Consider the following 21,330-nt stretch of genomic DNA (forward strand, 5'->3'; position numbering starts at 1 on the left):
TCTGACCAATCTATTTCTATCTCTCACAATTCTCAGCCCCCAGTTCTTACAGTAGGTCGGAGAGATGCAAATTGAGAAACACAAGACAAACAGACACAAATAGACATTCATGGAAATAGATACACAGAGAAAGACAGGGACTGAGGGAAAAAGAGAATGGTAGAGAGACAGAAATACAAAAATAAATAGAGAAGGAGTTTGAAGGTTCACTAGTTCCTCTCCCCTCTGGGAGGGAGGGAAGGCAGAGCAGCAAAGAAGACTTAGGGGCTGTCAAACTGGTATTTTATTCTCTCTTTTGTTCTTCCTTTCAGCCTCAGCCCCCTACTCAGAGACCCATTGCTGACATAAGGTAAGAAGAATTCAGCTTAAGCTCGCTGATCTAAATCAGAGCGGGCAGCCTGAGTCAACCTGCTCTCAATTTCTGTCCTTCTAAATTAGCTTTACCAGGTTGAGAAGAGTGGGTTTTCTGATGAAAGGGGATAAAAAGAGGCAGATTCAGAGAAATAACTAAAAAGGCTATATTGAGACAGCAGTGAGGTTTCTTCCAGCTGTATTGTGGGGGCAAGAAGTACAACACGTGTGAGGGGAGCGGAGAAAGGAGGGGTGGACAGCTCTCTGTTCTCTGTTGCAAGGGTGTTTTACAGTAAGAGAGGTAAGGTTTCAAAGGAAATGCAAGGAATGTGCCTGTGCCCTATTTATAGCTAGTATTTAGTCCCCAGTATTCTGTGCTAGAGGTCCAGGACCAGGTTTAACAGTCTGCCTGTATTTTTCAAGAGCTGGGGGAGGAGAGGAAGGAATGGTGAAAGGAGGGAATGCTCATCAATCAACATTTTTTTTAATATTCTCCAGAAATATTCTCCCAGCAGCAGAAAAACCTTTCCAATTGACCTTCAAACCTATTATTTAATTTAGTAACTCATATTTACATCATGCTTTCCAGTTTCCAAAATGCTTTCTTCACAATAAGCCTGGCTAGGTAATCAGGGCTCTGAGAGTAGTTAGCTTTGGAGGTCATAAGTAGGAATTCTGGAAATGAAGGCAAATCCAGTTGATAGGGTGTTGGAATCTTTACAAATTGTTAAGTCATTAGAGTTGATAAGAGACAATAATTATCTAATTTAGATGGTTCAGTATCACTGATCTGATCTTACAAGGAGATGTTTTGGGCCAGAACCTGAAACAAGGTACTAAGAAGAACTAATTTCTTGTGTTCACATCAGTACTCATTGGAGTTCACAAGTATGGAAGATTCACAAAGTTAACTTTGTAACTTTGTGAATTCACATCTCCCTTAGATGTGCCTCCGGAAGGAGGAGTCAACCTTTGGGAGATCATATATAAAGAGGCTCTTAGCTTTGGGTTAGTTAGTTACTTCGGGTTGGAGAGAGTTACTTCGGAACACTGACTGGGGTCGGAGAGGAGCACTCTGGGAGGAAGCCCACAAGCCCTCTCTCTGAGTCAAGAGAGATTCATTCCATTTTCCACTGGGCTGGCTGGAGGTTGAAGAAAGCAGAGGCAGAAGCAAAGGACAATCTGCAAGAGCTCTTGGAACCAAGCAGAGAGATAGGCCTCAACTAATGGGGCTATTTTGGAAGGAGAAAATAAACGTTTGCATTTTTACCAGCTGGCTGCATTTTGGGTGATTATTTACTTTTAATTGATACTAAGACTCCCTCCAGAAAACTTCCCCAAGAAACCTGCTTTCTCCCAGAGAGAACTGTTATATTTTAAAGAAGAAAAACACCACAATGGGGGATGAGTCTACAACATGATTTTTGTGGCTCATTGAAGATACAGGTTATAGGAGTTGAGGAGGTTGAGAGATAGAGAAGCTGGAGTTTTTGAAGTAATAGAAGTAAGATTGGAGAAGATTGGCCAGGCATTAAACTTATTGGAGAATTAGGGAAATAATCCAAAGATCCATGGAAGACCACAGAGAAGCAACAAGGAGGCAGGCTCCAGAGGGCACAGTAGAATGGGAGGGAAGAGGAGATTAAGAGAGTAGGAGGGCAGGAGTGAGTTATGATAAGGAAGGGGACAGCATCCACAAATAAATAATCATTTCCCTAAAGATCACACTGATGAAGTTTGGAGTTGCCTGGAAATAAGATATGCTAGGGAAAGGGAAGGAAGGAAAGATCAGACAAACAGAATTCTGGACTATTGGTAGTGGTGGTAGTTTTTAAGCAAAAGTGAGAGAAGCTAAGATAGATTTGGAATATTGCAGTTCTGATGAGTAGTGATTGATGTTTGGAACCTCATTGTTCCAATCAGAACTCAGGAGTACTCAGAAGAATGTTGGAAGAGAACTATAATTTCTCTAGAATTATACCTATCTACTTTTACAACATTTCTTCCATCTGTCCCCTTCTCTCCACACAAATGATTTTTTATCATAATTTAGTCCTTTATTTACTCTAGCAATCTACTATTGAACTGACTTCCTAATTATTTTTAGAATAGCGTTCTTTTTTTAAAAATAATATTTTATTTTTCTCTAGTTATATGTAAAAACAATTTTAACATTCTTTTCTCCAAGAAAGTTTTACGTTCCACATTCTCTCCCTACCTCCTCTCCCTACCCCCAATGAAAAAGGAAGCTTTTTTTTATTTTTTATTTTTATTTTTTAAAATTATCATAGCTTTTTATTTACAAGATAAATGCATAGGTAATTTTTCAGCATTGACAATTGCAAATCCTTTTGTTCCAACTTTTTCCTTCCTTCCCCCCACCCCTTCCCCCAGATGGCAGGTTGACCAATATATATTAAATATGTTAAAGTATAAGTAAATACAATATATGTATACATGTCCAAACAGTTATTTTGTTGTACAAAAAGAGTCGGACTTTGAAATAGTATACAATTAGCCTGTGAAGGAAATCAAAAATGTAGGCGGACAAAAATAAAAGGACTGGAAATTCTATGTAGTGGTTCATAGTCATCTCCCAGAGTTCTTTCCCTGGATGTAGCTGGTTCAGTTCATTACTGCTCTATTGGAACTGATTTGGTTTATCTCATTGTTGAAGAGATCCACATCCATCAGAATTGATCATCATCATATAGTATTGTTGTTGAAGTATATAAGGATCTCCTGGCCCTGCTCGTTTCACTCAGCATCAGTTCATGTAAGTCTCTCCAGGTCTTTCTGAAATCATCCTGCTGGTCATTTCTTACCGAACAATAATATTCCATAATATTCATATGCCACAACATATTCAGCCATTCTCCAATTGATGGGCATCCACTCAGTTTCCAGTTTCTGGCCACTACAAACAGGGCTACCACAAACATTCTTGCACGTACAGGTCCTTTTTCCTTCTTTAAAATCTCTTTGGGATATAAGCCCAGTAGTAACATTGCTGGGTCAAAGGGTATGCACAGTTTGATAAAAGCAAGCATTTTTACATGCAAAATATGCATGTAAAACTTACATGCAAAAACTCATGTTGAGTCATACTATAAAAAAAAAAAAAACCAGACAATTCTCCTACCCCTCACCCCCAATAAAGAAAAAGTATCTTTGATTTATGTTCTAGCTCTACCAGCTTTTTCTTTTTAGATGGATAGCACCTTGCATCATAAGTAGAACAGGGGTTCTTAATCTTTTTTGTATGTTGTGTCATTTGGCAGTTGGGTCAACCTCTTCTCAGAATGTTTTAGACATATAAAATACATAGGATCAAAATAGAAACAAATTATATTGAAACACAGTTATCAAAATCTCTCTATATATACATAAAGGATTCAGAGACCTTAATTTTTGTATCTTCACCTGAGAAACAAACTCTTCAGCCTGGCATTCATCTGGTTCTCATCTACTTTTCTAGTCGTTTCATATTACTCTTTTCCCCACATTGTCTATTCTAGTAAAAAAGGTTTGTCAGTTATTCCATCATCCATATCTTTGCATAAGTCATTGTCTATATCTGGAATACACTCTCTCCTCATCTCTATCTCCCAGGATGGATAACAACTCAGCTCAAGAGCTTTCTTGATTTCACCCATTAATAGTATTCTTTTCCTGTTGAAACTACTTTGTATACACTTGCATTTACTTGTTTCATTATATATTATGTCCCCACCCCAGTAGAATGAAAACCTTTGAATGTCAGGCATTAGTTATTTCTTTTTACCATCCTTTTAAAATTGTTCCTTCACTGGAACTCCTCTCTTCCTAAATGAATAAAGCAAACAAGAAGAAAACCTTCATTAAAAATATATATATATAGTTCAGTAAAACAAATTCCCCTGCTGGCCATGTCAGAAGATGTGTTTCTTTGCTTTTCAAGCTCATCAGCTCTCCAACAGGAGTTGAGTGGCAAGTTTCATCTTCAGTCTTCTGGACTTTTGATTTGTCATTTTGTTGATATAAGTTCTAATCTTTCAAAGTTGTTAGGGGTGTGTGTGTGTGTATGTGTGTGTGTGTGTGTGTGTGTGTGTGATGTTGTCATTTATAAATAGTTGTCCTTGTTCTGTTCACTTAATTTTATATCAATTCAAAGAGGTTCTCCATGTTTCCTCTAAAATTGTCAATTTTATCATGGGAATTATGGAACCCTTGGCAAATCATTCAATCTTTGTTTGCCTCAGTTTCATCATCTGTAAAATGGGGATAATAATAGCATTTATCTCCCAGGGTTTGAAAAACACTTAATATAATGCCTGGCATATAGTAGGTATTATTTGAATATTAGGAGGCAGCTAAGTTGCTCAGTGGCTTGAAAACTAAGTCTAGATTGAGGAAGATCTGAATTCAAATCTGGCCTCAGACACTAGCTGTGTGATCCTGGGCAAGTCACTTAATCTGTGTTTACCTTAATCCATTGGAGAAGGAAATGGCAAAGCATTCCAGTATCTTTGCCCAAAAAACCCCATCTTTAACATTATGGTCCATGAGATCATGAAGAATCAGTCATGACAGAAACAAATTGAACACCAATAAATATACACATTAGCTATTATTATTTCTTATAATGATATTTCATTAAATTTATGTGCTGCTATTTGTTTAGCCATTCTCCAGAGATGATTTCTTTTTTGTCTTTTTCTTGATGCATCTTGCAGAGTACCCTATACATAATGTATTTGTTGAGTTGAATTAAACTGAACAAGATCTTTTGGGTCTGAGAGTTGGAAGGGACTTTAGAAGTCATTTCCAATCTTTTCATTTACAAAAGAAGAAAATGAGGCCCCAAGACAATTCTCTCAAAAACCATTTATGGTTAAGTAAGTTACAACCTCCATAATGTTCCATAGACCTGGACCTCCAAATCCATTTTGTCCCCCACATTCTTCATTGTAGGATAGTAAGTACTTGATTTTGACTGATATTGCTTGCCTAGTAATGATGGCAGCATTCTGGAAGTAAAATATTTGCCAAAAGTTCAGATTAGGAACACAAGAGACCTGATGTTCCTGTTTTTCATTCTTGATAGAAGGCTATTCTTGCTTCAGCTGCTAAAGAATGAGGATCAAAAGGACCCATATGTGTAAAAACGTTTGTAGCAGATCTTTTTATAATGGCAAGGAATTGGAAATTGAGTGGATACCCATCAGTTGAGAAATGGCTGGATAAGTTAAAGCACATGAATGTAATGGAATATTATTGTTCTATAAGAAATGATGAGCACACTAATTTCAGAAAGGCCTAGACAGACTTATATGAACTGATGCTGAATGAAGTGAGTAGAACCAGAACATTGTATACAGTATCAGCAAGATTATGTGATGATCACCATTGATGGATAGAGAAAAATATAGATGATATATGATAAATATAAAAATGTATTTAAAAGGATTGAACATGTATAACCTATATCATATTCCTATATCACAAAAATGAATGTTGAATATTATCTTTACATGTAATTGGAAAAATTCAATATAATGAATCAATACATTTTAAAAAATGAAGATCAAGAAATGTTTATTGAAGAATTACTCTTCCTAAATAATCCATATCTCAGACATGAATGTCTCTGTATCTTCCCAACACCTGGACAATAACTCACCTCTTTGTATGCTGGAAAGAACATTTGCATGTGGAACTAGAAGATGGGGGGAACTAGTTATTCCTGGCATTTTTCAGTAATTAGGTCTGTGACTGGACAATTTATTTCCCCTTACTGCTTCCTTATCTGTAAATGAGGAAGTTGGAAACAGTCCCTTCTAGTTCTGATTTTCTGTCATCTACAATTAGAAGGACTTTCAGGTCCTTGTTTTATTTTACCCTGCCTTAGGAGAGTGAGACATTATAAATTGCCTTTAGAATGTTTAACTTCACTTTTTTTTATCAAGCTAGAGAAAGATGGATAGGATGGGTAGGGATGGGGAGTTGGGGAAGGTAGTCAGGGGACTTTAGTTTGAATCCTGACCACAATATTCAATAACTATGTAATTATAAGCAAGACCCTGAAGATGCTACAAAAGTAAGATCAGCCCACCCCTGGCTCATGCGGACATTAGCCTTTCTCTACAAAGTTACAGAAAAGCAGGTAGTCATTTGATCAATTAGTTAACCAATCAATCAACCATCAAGAAAGTATACATATACTCTGTCAGGTGGCAATCTATTCCGAACAACTGTCAGCTAAGGGGGACAGGAGGAGTGGCAATCTGGGACAAAGTTTTTTTTCAATAATGAAGAAATAGATTCCCTCCCTCCACCCCCCATCATGAAGGTTAAGTAAGTTTAGCTACCCTTGCTAACCAGAGTCAAAATTCAATCTAGGAGGAAAGGAAATGGAATATTGATCTGAATAAGAAGTAGAAATCTCTATATGATTCTACCCCCATCCCCTATCTGGAAAACTTTTTTCAGTCCTCCTCACTTTTTGTATTTGTATCATATAAGCAAGCCACATACAGTTTATTGTTCAAAGAAAATTTACAAAAAATTTAAGAATTAGTCTTGCTTAAAAAAAACTCAAAAAATTCAACACATTATTTTCAAAGTTGTTCTTGTCTTTAACTTTAAAATTTTTTTTAATTTATAAAATAAAACTAATATTTTCATAGCATAATATGGAAGGAAGGAAGGAAGGAAGGAAGGAAGGAAAGAAGGAAGGAAGGAAGGAAGGAAGGAAGGAAGAAGGAAGGAAGGAAGGAAGGAAGGAAGGAAGGAAGGAAAGAAGGAAAGAAGGAAGGAAGGAAGGAAGGAAGGAAGGAAAGAAGGAAGGAAGGAAGGAAGGAAAGAAGGAAGGAAGGAAGGAAGGAAAGAAGGAAAGAAGGAAAGAAGGAAGGAAGGAAGGAAGAAAAGAAAGAAAAAAGGAAGTATAACTCTATTATGCACAACTTGCTATTCCTTTCAAAAATGCAACAAAATTATTATGTAAATGTATGTATTATATAAATTTCTTTTTCCTTCCCCTTTTACCCTAGAGATGATTATTGGACTTAAGTACACACACACACACACACACACACATACACACATACACACACAGAGGTATTTATAATAGTTAAAACAACTTCTTTGCCTAAAGTCATTGTTAAAACAATATTGTATTCCTGTATATATTTTCTTCATTCTGCTCATTTCACTCTTCATTATTTTCTGAAAATTTTTCCATGTTTTTCTTGTTTTTTGTTTTTTCCTCCCTCCCTCCCTCCTTCCATTCCTTCCTTTTTTCTTCCTTCCTTCTTTCCTTCCTTCCTTCCTTCCTTCTTTCCTTCCTTCCTTCCTTCTTTCCTTCCTTCCTTCCTTCCTTCCTTCCTTCCTTCCTTCCTTCCTTCCTTCCTTCCTTCCTTCCTTCCTTCCTTCCTCCCTCCCTTCCTTCCTTCCTTCCTTTCCAAGGCAATTGTCAAGTGACGGAGGCTGATTTGAATTCAGGTCCTCTTGGCTCCAGAGATGATGCTTTATCCACTGCACCATTTTGTATGCTTTTCTAAATCATTGAAATCATCATTTCTTATGGGCACAGTAGGGCACAGTAGTATTCTGTCATAATCATATACCACAACTTGTTCAGTTGTTCCCCAATCGATAGGTATCCCCTCAATTTCCAGTTCTTTGTGACCACTAAGAGAACTTTTATAAACATTTTAGAACATAGAGGTTCTTTTCCCTTTCTCTAATCAACTTCAGAAATAGACCAAGCAATGTTATTGCTAGGTCATAGGACATGGGTAGTTTAGTCACTCTTTGGACATAATTCCAGACTGCTCTCCAAAAAACAATGTGTTAAATTTCAAGTTTTATTGAAAGCTTTGAGATAATTTGGATATGTTGTAATGGATTAGAATTAGTCTATTCCCCATAAAAGTGACTCCCTAAACTCCTGAACTTCAACACTTTTCAATCTCCATCTGCATCCATGCTGCTGAATGTTCCTAATTGTAATTCATGATTACTTGAATGATTTTCTATGCCTCTCCCCTTCCTCATTCTTTTCCTCATGCTGATGCCTTCTTTTCCCCATGCCCATGCATTTATCACTGTATCCCTTCCCTTTTTGTCTGTCTGTACTTTCTGTGCCTGTTTACCCCTGCACTCTCAATGTCTTTATTAAAATGTGACTAAAACCTCACTTCCTGCTGCCATCAAGCTCTGTTCCAGTGGGTACCTAAAAAATCAAGCATGCTTATGCCCCTTTCATAATTCATAATTAGCAAATCAAAATTCACACATTTTCTACATTCAAAATGTATGTCTTATCATGTATCATGATTCCAACACTTCTCTTTCTGAAAGTGGGTAATTGAACCAGCTAGTTTAATGATTAGTTATTACTTCAGAGTTCTTAAGTCTTTCAGTTATTTTTCTTTACATGATCATAGTTACTATATACATTATCCTTCAAGTTCTGTTTACTTCATTTTATATCAGTTCATGTAAGTTTCAGATTCTTTGAAATCATACCTTTTATTAAGAGATATGGCACAAAAATATTATATTACATTTATAAATCATAGTATAATTTAATATACTTGATATTATATTTACATAATATACACATTGTAATATATCATGTGGTACATAAATTTGATATTACATATACAAAACATATATTTAATATAATATAATCATTTATTTAGCCATTCCTCAATTGATGGGAATCCTCTTTGTTTCTTGTGCCTTACTACCACAAAAAGTGGTACTATAAATTTATACATATACATTCCTCTTTTTATTTTGGGGTCTTAATTCCAAATTTTTTTCTATAATGGTGGGCTCAGTTCATAGTTTCACCAATTGTACACCATTATGCTTATTTTCCTGCAGCCACTCCAAAATGAGCATTTTCCCTTTTTGTCATATTTGCTAATTTTATGAATATGAAGCAGAATCTTAGAGTTATTTAAATTTTCATTTTTCTAATTACTAATGATCTGAAGCATTTTAAAATGTCTTTTGATAGGTTGGATTTTTTTCTTTTGAGGATGATCTGTTCAAAATCTTTGACCATTTATCTGTCAGGAAATGGCTGTCATATATTTATTATATTATGGCTGTATTTGGAAAAGGCCTGGCATATGAAAGTTATGTGCTTATATAGAATTACTTCATCCTTCAAAATATAAAATCATAGCTCATATTCTGTGATTCAGTATTTCTGTGTACCCTGACTGATGTAAGAGAAAAAATACATGAATAGAAGTGAAGGGATATATTCCCATGTTGTTGTGTGTTGTAAGTTTTCCCTTATAGAAAGCTAGCATTGTAATGCAAAGTAGGTTTTGGTTCTACTATTGTTCACATTGATATGACAGTGGACAGGCAGGAACTAATAATAATAATAGCTAACATTTATGGAGTGCTTTAAGGTTTGCAAAGCACTTTAGAAATATTATTTCATTTAATTCTTATACCAACTTTGGGAAGTAGGTGCTATTATTATCCCTATTCTACAGAGAAAGAAACTGAGGCAGCTAGAGACATTAACGATTTTCCCTGTCACATAGCTAGTGAGTGTCTGAGGTTGGATTGAATTCAGGTCGTCCTTAATCTATGATATTCTGAGAGTCTGGAATAAAAAAAAAAAAAGGTAGAAGAGCATTTTTAGAAAAACAGAAAGACAAGAAAATGAGAAAGCAAGCATTAGTATAATTTGATGCAAATTATAGGCCTGCTGAAACAGGTAGAAAAGCAGCAATTAGAAAAAGATGTAACAACAAAAGAAGCCTAGAGGAGCATGATGTGTTTAAGAAAACTGGGAGGAATCTGAAAAAAAAAAATAGAACTACTGAGTCAGGATTGGAAAAAGAACACTTGTGGCCTGGAACTGAGGGATAGATCTGAGGAACAGAAAGAAAGACTTCATTTATTCAAGAATCAGAGTTAAAGGTGTGAGATATCTGGCCTGGGAATGGAGCCTAGAGAAACAACCCAAAAGTCTGACTAATGAGTCATACTCATTCAAGTAAAAACACTGTGTGTGCTTATAATTTGTCTATTTATATACCCAGAGGTTTTCACACCCTATAGGACTATAACTGGCTTACTGGAGATGTGTTCATAAATTTGTTCCAACCTATCTTTCAAGACTGATTTCATATGTCTTTTTTACATGTCATCTAATCCCTCCAGGTCCTTGTACTCCTCCCCCTCGAGTATTCTTCCCTTTAGAATTCCCAACTCCCTTCAAGAAAGCTCAAGGGCCAACTCTTATACTAGCCTATTTCCTGATCCCCTCTCTCCACTACCATTAACAATTGTTTTTTGCTATAATTGTTCAAAGGACAATTAATTTTTTAAAAATTTTATTATTTAATGGCATATTATATTTTTCTGATTACAAATAAAGATGGTTTTCAACATTCATTTTTGTAAGATTTTGAGTTTCAATTTTTTTTCTCCTCCTGCCCTTTTCTCCTTCCTCTCAAGACAGCATGCAAACTGATATAGATCATATATGTACAGTAAATATTTAACATAAATTATTTTGACAAATTTAAAGTTTTTAATGGTATTTTATTTTTCCAAATGGTTTCCAAAGATAGTTTTCAGCATTCACCTTTGCAAAACTTTGTGTTCCAAATTTTTCTTCCTCTCCTTCCCTGTTTTGTCTCCCGAAGATAGCAAGCAATCTGATATAGCTTAAATGTGTGCAATTTTTCTAAACTTGATAGATTTTTGTTTTTGAGGCAATTGGGGATAAGTAACTTGCCCAAGATCACACAGTATGTAAGTGTCTGAGGTCAAATTTGAATTCAAATCTGTCTGACTTCAGAGTTGGTGCTCTATTCACTGTATCACCTAACTACCCCTTCAAATTATTTTGCCTTCCCCAGCTTTACATATGTTGATCCCCCCCCCCCCCCCATGTACATATAAACTCCTTCAGGAGCAGGAATTCTTTCTTTTTTTTTTTGTATCCCAAATGCCTAGCATCTCATAGGTCCTTAATAAATGGATAATTGAATTTTACTGTGCTGAAGATGCTGGAGAAGTCCTAGAGAGAAATATAAAGGAAAAGACACAAGAGTAGCTTTGCCTTTTCCCCCTACTTTCCTTGTGGGATCAAAAAGTTATCAGTAGCACAACAATGGAATTGTTCAGTTTGGGAATTTGTAACATCATAGATTGAGGGACAGCTAAGTCCCTCTTTATTTATTTATAGACTTATTCATTCATTCATTATTTGTTTTTTATTAAAGCTTTTTATTTACAAAGCATGTGCATTGGTAATTTTTTCCAACATTGACCTTTGCAAAATCTTTTGTTCCAAATTTTTCCCTCCTCCCCTACCTGGCAAGTAGTCTAAAACATGTTAAATGTGTTGAAATATATGTTAAATCCAATATATGTATACATACTTATACAGTTATCTTGCTGCACAAGAAAAATCAGATCAAGAAGGAAGAAAAAGAAAAACTCAGAAAGAAAATAAACTGCAAGCAAATAATAACAGAAAGAGTAAGAATGTGTTCCATATTCTGTTCCCATGGTTCTCTCTCTGGGTGTAGATGGCTCCCTTCATCACTGCACAGGTGGAACTAGAACTGGTTTGAATCATCTCAATGTTGAAAAGAGCCTAAGTGATAGTATTTAGGGTGTTGGTCCTGGAATCAGGAAGCCTCTTCTTTGTAAGTTCAAATCTGGTCTCAGACACTAACTGTGTGGCAAGTTACTTAACCCTGTTTGTCTCAGTTTCCTCATCTATAACTAAGCTGGGAGAGGAAATGGCAAACCAGTCTAGTATCTCTGCCAAAAAACACCAAATGGGGTCATGAAGTACTGGACATGACTGAATCAGTTCAACCGCACCAACATCCTAGACTGAGTGCTGAAAGGAACCTTAAAAGTCACCAATCCAACGCACTTACTTTACAGATGAAGAAACTGAGGCTCATACTTATGACATAGTAACTTGCCTAAGGTCACAAAGGTAGTAAGTTTGCAGAGTCAAGTCAGATCTTGGGACTCCAAGTTCATTTGTTTTTCTCACTTTATCTAGCACAAGCTATTTTGGTCCCATCCCACTGCCCTGTACCTAATCTTAAATCTGCCAGTTCCCTGGAACAGAAACCAAAAACAACTTAGAGTGATGGGTGAATCAATCAGTAAGTCAGTTTGTCAGTCAGCACTTTGTACTCCCAGTTCCCTGAGGGTTCTAAGGTCTACAATCTAATGAGACCAGTGTGATGGCTTGACACTTATCCATATACATTTGGAATTACAAACTGAACCCCTAACTCTGGCCAACCTTCTTTGCTCAAGGAGTCCTGACCTAGAAAATGAGTAAAACTTGAAGCAAAATTTCCTCACTATTGGATAACCACTTCAAAGAATAGTTTCCCCCTTAGGTTTATATGAATAACATTGCCTTTTAGGAGGAGAGGGGGGTTAAAATTCCTAGACAAGGAAGAAAACTAGAAGACTGAGTTCTCTCTGCTTGGGGAATAATATAAATAGTGAGATGGAAGAACAGCACAGCACAGCACAAAAGATATTGATGTTTAATGCTCATTGCAGTGGTATTATAGGGACCATAAAGGTGAGGCTAGGTACACTTAGAAACAAAGTAAAATGCTGAGCAGAACTTTAAGAGTTGAGCAGAAAAAGTGTGATTCTTTTGAGGAAGGGCATAGGGAGGGGTGGAGATTGCAGAAACAAGAAATTGCACTTGTTTCCAGAGACAAAAATGAACCAGTAGTGTAACATGGCAGGGGAATGGAGGTGGAGAGTGGTTGCTATTACTGCTTGGCTTGAGATCCAAGAAGAAAATTAAGGACAAGAGAAAAGGGTTGGGGGGAGGGGGAGGGTGGGGGCGGAATAATCAGTGAAGTTAAGGTTTGGGGAAGGGATTTAATCCATTATTTCAGATTTGATCCACAAGGTAACTGGGCACTTCTAAATTAAGGAGTGTCAGGTCCACTTACAGCAAATCCTTATTTTCTGATAGTCAGATGTAGGTTTCAAGGTTATTCTTTCAACTGCACATCTTTTAAGTTCAGATGACACTGCCTCCAGAGAGCCTTCCTTGATGATGCTAGCAGGGCAAGAGAATTCTCTTTTCTGCTGAGGTATTTGGTCACCTTTGCTATTTACAGAGCAGAAATCCCCTGCTTCGTTTTGCAATTATTTATGTCTTGGCTTTACTCCTTCTCCAGATTGATCCAGAGAACAAAATAAGGACTAATAGACAGAAATTATAGGGAGGCAGATTTTGGTTTAGTAACATTGTCCAAAAGAATAGGCTGTCTTGCAAGGCAGTGGGTTCCTTATCACCTGAAGTTTTCAAATAAGACCTAAATGACAATCCCCTCCCTCCAATAAGGGATGCTATAGAAGGGATGGATGATCTGTAAGGTCCTTTCCAAACATTGGAAAAACACAAAAAAGTAAAAACAGTCCCTATTATCATGGAATTCACAGTCTAATAAAAAGGTAAGGAATATAATGTGTAAACAATTTTGCACCCAAAAAAAAGATATATAAGGCTAAGTTGGAGTAGTCACAGAAAAACAAAGACATTAAGATTTAGAACTGGGTAACACTCCTTGGAGAAAGCAAGGCTTTAGCTGAGACTTGAAGAAAACCAGAGAAAATAGGAGGCAGAAATAAGAAAAGGCAGAATTTCAGACATGTTAGGGGACAAGCAGTGAATTCTAATAGTCCAGGAGAGAGTTGTACCTAAAAGGATCTTCATGAGAAATCCATCCACAAGGAGAGAAAAGGACCTCCAATACCAGGATTTGGTACTCCTTTGACATACTTCTCTTTATATATTTCTCTCTTCTTTGTACACTTTAAAATTGAGTCCACTTTACTGAGGAACCATGAAAATGTATTTGTGTATGTATACGTTTATGTATGTATGTGTGTATGTGAAAGTTTTATATCAATAATATCATTTCCTAAAAGTTCATTGAGGATACTAGCTGATCACCAGAGGAGGCTCATGAGCAATGGCACTAGAAATCCTTAACCCCTTAGGGCTACTTCTAGAATTTCAAGGGAAACTGTAGTCTTTGTCCTTTGAGGACTCAGACCACCAATTTGAAGAATAGATGGGGAAAGTAGCCCTGTAGGGCATACCACAAATATAATTCTTAGGGAAATGTTGTAATCTTGGTATTCTACATTGGCTAGAGTGGTACATAAGGTGTATTTATTTATTACTTACCAAATCAATGTAATAATTGCTTTGTCCACCAAGAAATACTATACTGGGGCCACCAGTCAGATGGTTTGATAGTGTGTCTATTGGTAAACACTCTGTGTCTTTTCTCAGTTGCACAGGTCAGAGCTTTTTCTACTAAACACTGTGGCTCTGGATATGGAGTCTGGGATGGGGAAAGGGTAGGAGTTAAAACCACACTTAGAATGGGAAATTACAGACACATTTATGTCTCCATCACCTATAGATGTAGATGTAGAGGGCTGAAACTCCAAAAAATAGAGCACTTAAGGCGAATTACTTATTTGATGTGAGACAATAACTCTATTAGCATATGTTTGGATAAATGGCTCTTCTCTCTGTTGGTGCTCTCTGAATGTTTAGTGTTAAGATAATCATAGGCAAGGATTGGAAGGCAGAGGAACAGAGGCCAGAGTCACCTGGTGGCAGGAGAAGGAGGAGAGAAGTTGGTGACTCCAGACTCCCAAATCCAGAATTCTGCTTGATTGCTTCTTTCACTTTTCCCCATAAAGACCAAGGACTTTGATTTATCCTGACTCTGACTGACCCTGAAGCCCTCCAGAGAGCTAGCGCATACTCCATAATCACCCCCATTCTAAACTAGACTTACTCATCTCAATGAACCCCCTCAATTCACTCTGGTCACATGGTTTCTTAGATATAGTAAAAATACAAGAAAAATCAAGCACCCTTACATGGGTCCAACTATTTTTCAGAGAGGTCCATTTGCTTGGCTTTCCATTTATTCTTTCCACAGATTCCAAGGGAAAATCTCAAAGCATGTAGGCTATAGGAAAGATGACAGGAAACAGCTATATATTCAGGACTTCTCCTTAGGGCCAGGACTAAACACCAAGAAGTAAAAGAGAGTTGCTGATGAACAGACTCTTATCATTAGGACAGGTAAAAAGAGAAGAGTGCTGAGATGATCAGTTTTCCCTGCCCTTGGCTGACTAGTCATTGTTTTTTTTTTTTTTTTTTTTTTAAAGCTGCCAATTATAGGATACTAGTCTGGTCTCACCTCCACTGACTGGTCACCAGCCACTCACCTCTTTACTTTAATCTCATCTCTGAAATCTAGTTTCTGGTGACCAAAGGGGGTGGCAAGGGCCACTGTAAGTAGCCTAGAGTCCAACTCCCAAAACTTGCTACCACTTCTTCATATGCTGGATAAGGAGCCAAAAAAAACAAGCTATGAATCTCTATTTCTAACCCTGAAAATACTGAAATATGTGGTTCTCAAGGATAATAGAGAGAAAATACAAAACTCCAAAAACTTATGTACTAAAATCCTGGTCCTAACTCCTCCCAGTGTTTCCACAACTTTTTTTTTTTTTCTTTCAGAATCTTTTAAGGTTCTCCTCTGCTCCCTATAAAGGTGAAACACTATTATAGAATTATCCATTGTGCTAATATTAAGACCCATACATACTAAACGTTCTATGATTAGAAACAAGGAAATTGTAGAGCAGGCATTTTTTCACCCTTTTGGGACTTAGAGATGGATTCCAGAGTCCATGAACTCATATGTGAAAAAAAATTACATATTTACTCTCACTAAGCTTTAACTAAAATTTAGCATTTCTTTCAATATTAATGTAGACAATAATATGTAAGGGTCTATAGATTTCACCAGACTACCAAAAAGATCCATGAGACAAAAAAAAAAAGCTTAAGAGAGCTTTCTATAGTGGCTATTGCAGACGTTTAAGAATTAGTGTTCAGAATGTTTGTACTAGTCATGGGTTAGGAGCTGATCTACTGTGTCCATAATGTTCCATAGAATGCCTGAAAGGAGAGTCCAAGTTGATAAGAAGTTGTACGTCCAAATGGCCAAGTCTCTTGTCTCCTGGTTTCCCATGTCAGGCAGGTCCACAAACCTGTTCCCAGAAGGTTCTGTGTTTGATAGGTCACTTACCTCTGCCTGGCACACAGAGGACAAAGTAAACAGAGAAGTGAGGTAAATACTCATGAGGTGTTTACCCCTATGGGAAATACAGGGAGAGGCCTACTCTTTCTTTCTTTCTTTTTTTCTTTATTTATTTTTAACATTAATTTTTAAAATTATGAGTTCCAGATTTTCTTCTTCTCTCAAGCCTCTCCCCAACATTGACAGGTAAGCAATATATCAACTATATATGTGAAATCATGCAAAACATATGTTATCCATGTAACAAAAAACATGAAAAAGAAAGTGAAAAAAAGCATGCTTTTCATCAGTTCTCTTTCTAGAGGTACAGAGCATTTTTTTTATCATGGATCTTTTGGAATTGTCTTGAATCATTGTATTGATTAGAGTAGCTAAATCTTTTTCAATTGATTATCATTACAATATTGCTGTTTCTGCTCCTAATTCTGCTCCCTTCATTTTACACCAGTTCATTAGTCTTCTCAGATGTGTGTGGGTTTTGTTGTTGTTGTTGTTGTTGTTGTTTGTTTGTTTTTTGTTTTTTTGCTGAGGTAATTGGGGTTAAGTAACATGCCCAGGGTCACACAGCTGGGAAATGTTAAGTCTCTGAGATCAGATTTGAACTCAGGTTCTCTTGACTTCAGGGCTGATGCTCTATCTACTTGCACCACCTAGCTGCCCCTGTTTTTGTTTTTTGTTTTTTTTTTAACCATCCTGGAGAATTTTACTTTTTCCATGCTCCTGGTAATATGGTTTTTCAAACCAAGAAAATGCCATTTGACATCAGGGCACAGTATACAGAACATAGTACTAAACCAGTATTAATCCCTTTCCTGAATTCTATTGGCTACTACATTTTAGATCTCTTTTCCTAAATGTCTGGTTGGCATTTCGCTTTCAATATGTCTAATTCCCCTCCTTTTCCTTCTAAACCTGCCTTTACTCCAAACTTCCCTTTTTCTGTTGATGGCAGCAACATTCTTCTTTCAACTCACGTTTACACACTTGTGTTATGCTTTACTAATCCCTCACCCTCATGCTCATTTCTTCAGTCTATGGTCAATTGTACCTCCACAATATTTTTTGTACCTGTACCTTTCTCTCCATGTGCATGGTCTTTACCTTTCATCTTTCCTAGATTATTATAATAGTCTCTTTCTTCTTCCAGGCTGTCTTGTCCCCTACAATTCAATTCCACAAAACTGGCCAAAATAAATCTGCCTAAGGCACAAGTTTTATCATACCATTATTTTCCTCAAAAATTTTAATGGATCCATAATGCCTCTAAAATAAAATGCAAGATTAGTTCATCAGTTGGTCTCCTTCACAGATGTCACCATGAAGGGTTTGGCTGAATAGGGAAAGGTATAGCCCCTCATTCTTTGAAATTTGAGAGTTTTAACTTAGAATGTGGCCATTCTTCCTAGATTACATCTTCTTTCTTTCACTGAGAGGCAGGAAAACAACCTTTTTATTGGTCCATGACTATTTCTCATTCTAGAGAATGAAAACTTCATTGAAATGTCTACCATTCTAAACCACCAAATTCTTATCTCTTCATGACTCTATGGATTAAAAGTAAACAGCCCTGAGTCAAGTGATTTGTTCATTTTTGCTGTTTAGTAGTTTGTTAGAATTATTAATAAAATTTTTAAAACTCTAAAATTCTCTCTCATTTGACTCAGCTCTAAGGCGTAAGAGCCCACTCCCAACAGTCAGAGAAGGTCTATCTTCTCTTGACTTTTTATCTTTGGACTACAATCTTTTTCCTAGCTTCCTCTACTGCAATCATTAAATTAATTAATATACTTGGATTAAACAACTATGTTCAGCAAGTTTGATGTGTATCCTTTATAAACTCTGCAGGTTTTTAATTCTAACTCCTCACTATCAAATCAGGTTCCCAGAAGATTGGCTATATTTCCTCTCAAAATTCTAGGGGTTCCTCTGATGAAATGCCTTTAGCCTCAAATCTTTTTCAAGGGAATTAATATTTTTTAATAATTTTTTTAAAGTAAAATCCTACCATAATTCTTAAAAAATAATATTTTTTTTCATTGTCACGATATTAGAGGATACCCTGTTTTTTCAAAGCTAAGATCCAGCAAGCAAGCTGTGACCTGAACTTGGTATAACAATAATCCTTTGCACTCACCCTCTGGCAAAATTACATAATTATCGTATTGCTTTAACTAGCCCTGGTAGTTCTCTAAACTTGCATAAATTCTGGTCATGAAGCCCTGCTACAAATCAAATTTATCACACTATTGCTGTTACTCTTAATTATCAGGGCCACAGATCACTAAATAGCCATAACTATTGAGATCACTCCACACTACCTTAGATTCCCCCATTAGAGGTAGGCCCTGAAATATATGCTTAGTTCCCCTTTGCCTGCAAGCTGCTTTCTTCCCTTTTCAATTAAATTTATGTTTCATTCCTACCTCTTAGCCCCTATATTCATCTTCAGCCATCCACAATTACTTGAAAAAGCAATTTTTGGCATTCCTTTAACATTTTTTGAACTTTTATTCTAATATTAAACCATCACTGCTCTTTAGCTGATCTCAAGGAACAATGATGGTTAACATTTTAATCCCTTTCCATCAGTTTTTTTTTTTCTTCCTAATGATTGGAGACTGTGATCCATTAATGACAAGCTTGCAGTGACCAAACTGTCGTTTTTAAGTTTATGTCTTCAAACACTTGTGAGAGAATCTTCTTCTTCTGTATACAAGTTGCCACACTTACCTCTTTCCAAATCTGAATTTCAACTGAATTTTGGGTTCCATCATTTCCACTTTGCCTCATCCCAACACTCCATGTATATCCAAGAATATCCTGGATCTCTTTCCCTCATCAGGGAGAAACAAAGTTGTCTCTCTAGAACTACAGGTCTCAGAATTCAAATAGTTAGGTTCCAGAACCTTCTCCTGCTTTCAGGGACTATCTGAATACCCATTAATACTGTATTTGGGGTCACCAAACGAGATTTAGGAGAGCAATTGCCACCACACATTGGGCGTTTGTTCATGTGACAAATTCACAATGCCCATTCTCTTTGGCAAAAGGTAGGTTTATTTACAAGAAGAAGTTACAGACAAAATGAAGGGGTAAAATAGGCACTAGAAATGGTAAATATGAAATGGATTTTGGAGAGCATATAGACACCATAAGGCACAGGGGAGGGAATGGGAAAAAAGTTACAATAAGGCAGATCACCATAGCGAACATACCCAAAAGGATTCAGCAAAGATGGTGTGAGCCATGGACAGATTTAAGGGGAAATTTAACCTCAGGGGTTTGATATAACGTGGCTTTCTGATTGGAACATTAAGGTGGGGTTACTTAAGACCTTCACAGGGGGTGGAACTGTAAGATTAAACTGATCCTCATCACTGCCCTTCCCTGCTTGTGTCAGAGAGTAATATTATAAGTGCCTCAAGCTTTCTTTGTCAGCCCTACCTAGGACCTCATCAGTAGCATTCCTCTCTAGGATTTTGGATTTTGTGGTCCTTTACAAAATAGGATACACTTGGTATCTGCAACTATGTAGTATAGCAACAAAATAAACAGAAGCTCTTAATAGAAGAAGAATTAATCCAAAGTCCCAGGTGATTTCCTTAAGATACCATCCCACAGCAAATATACATGAACAATACATGCAAATTCCCACAAGATTTTTCCATGATGGGGAAAAAAATAGAGCTATTTATTCAGTATTCCGTTATTCAAAATTCTCATCAGCAGGTTATTATACCACTTTCATTTATTTATTTCCTTGTTACAAGGAAAATCTGCATACCCTTTTATAATAATAAAAGTCACATATCACACACACACACACACACACACACACACATACACACACACACACAAATTTGAAGAGAACTAACCTTTTATAGCTTTGGCTAGGTAGATAATTCTTAACCAAGTAAAAATAGAGCACAAAAGATAATCACAAAAAGTAAATAGTCAATTTTGATTTTATAAAATTGAAAAGTTTTTTCCTCAACAAAATAAAATACAATTAGGGTAAGAAAAGAATAAATTGGGGCAACTAGATGGTACAGTGGATAGAGCAGGAAGTCATGCTTTATTACTTGAAAATGATATTTCAACTGGTTTACCTTTTCCAGCAACTGATCAAAATGTGTCAACTTTTATTCATAATCAAGACCAGTTAAGCATGCTTTCAACTTCTAAAGGTATTCCATGTTTCTGCATACTTGCAGGCTAATCATATCCATTTTCCATATTGCATTGGTCTTCTCTCTTAGTTTCTAAATTGACTGTAGAACTGAGTTAGTTATACATTGGAAGAGCCTTCTCCCTTTTCACTGAAGAGGAGACTAAAACACAACCTTGGCATGGTATCCTATCAATATCAAATTCTCTTTCTTTGTCTTTACAAATGTCTTTGCTATGTGACTTCAGGTTTTGCAATTTTCAGACTATTCCAGAAGGAGGGTTCTTAAGACTTTCCAACAGTTTAATTTTTTTTTTCTTTCCTTCTTCAAGGATTGAAGTGCAGTGCTTTAGTTATAATTCTGGCTCAGATAACCAATGTTTCTTCCTTAAGAAGACATGAGGATTTCCTAAGAAAAATCCTAACTAAGGCTTGTGCTCCCATTGTAGTATAATACTATATTTTGTGAAATGTGGAAGTCTATCAACCTCTTTTACTGCTATTGGCATTTTTAGGAGTTTTTTCTTTGGGGTCTGTTCTGAAGAACCTTGTCTAGATAATCCTTCATTAATTTATAAAATTGTAATATATGCCATATCCCTTTCTCCTCTGTGATAAGTCTGGTAATAGATTCCAAGTACTTTC

The 21,330-nt window shown here is 36.4% G+C and overlaps 1 long non-coding RNA gene across 1 annotated transcript in view; it reads left to right on the forward strand.

Annotated features, from left to right (window-relative positions):
* The window catches only part of LOC127560699 (uncharacterized), a 58,583-nt gene that overhangs the window by 10,803 nt on the left and 26,450 nt on the right, over nt 1-21,330 (forward strand). The window contains exon 2 of the long non-coding RNA XR_007953388.1: nt 312-349. This is a non-coding gene — a long non-coding RNA (uncharacterized LOC127560699). The remainder of the gene's footprint in view (nt 1-311; nt 350-21,330) is intronic.

The sequence above is a fragment of the Antechinus flavipes genome, chromosome 4 (genome assembly GCF_016432865.1).
Source record: "Antechinus flavipes isolate AdamAnt ecotype Samford, QLD, Australia chromosome 4, AdamAnt_v2, whole genome shotgun sequence".
Lineage (NCBI taxonomy): Eukaryota > Metazoa > Chordata > Mammalia > Dasyuromorphia > Dasyuridae > Antechinus > Antechinus flavipes.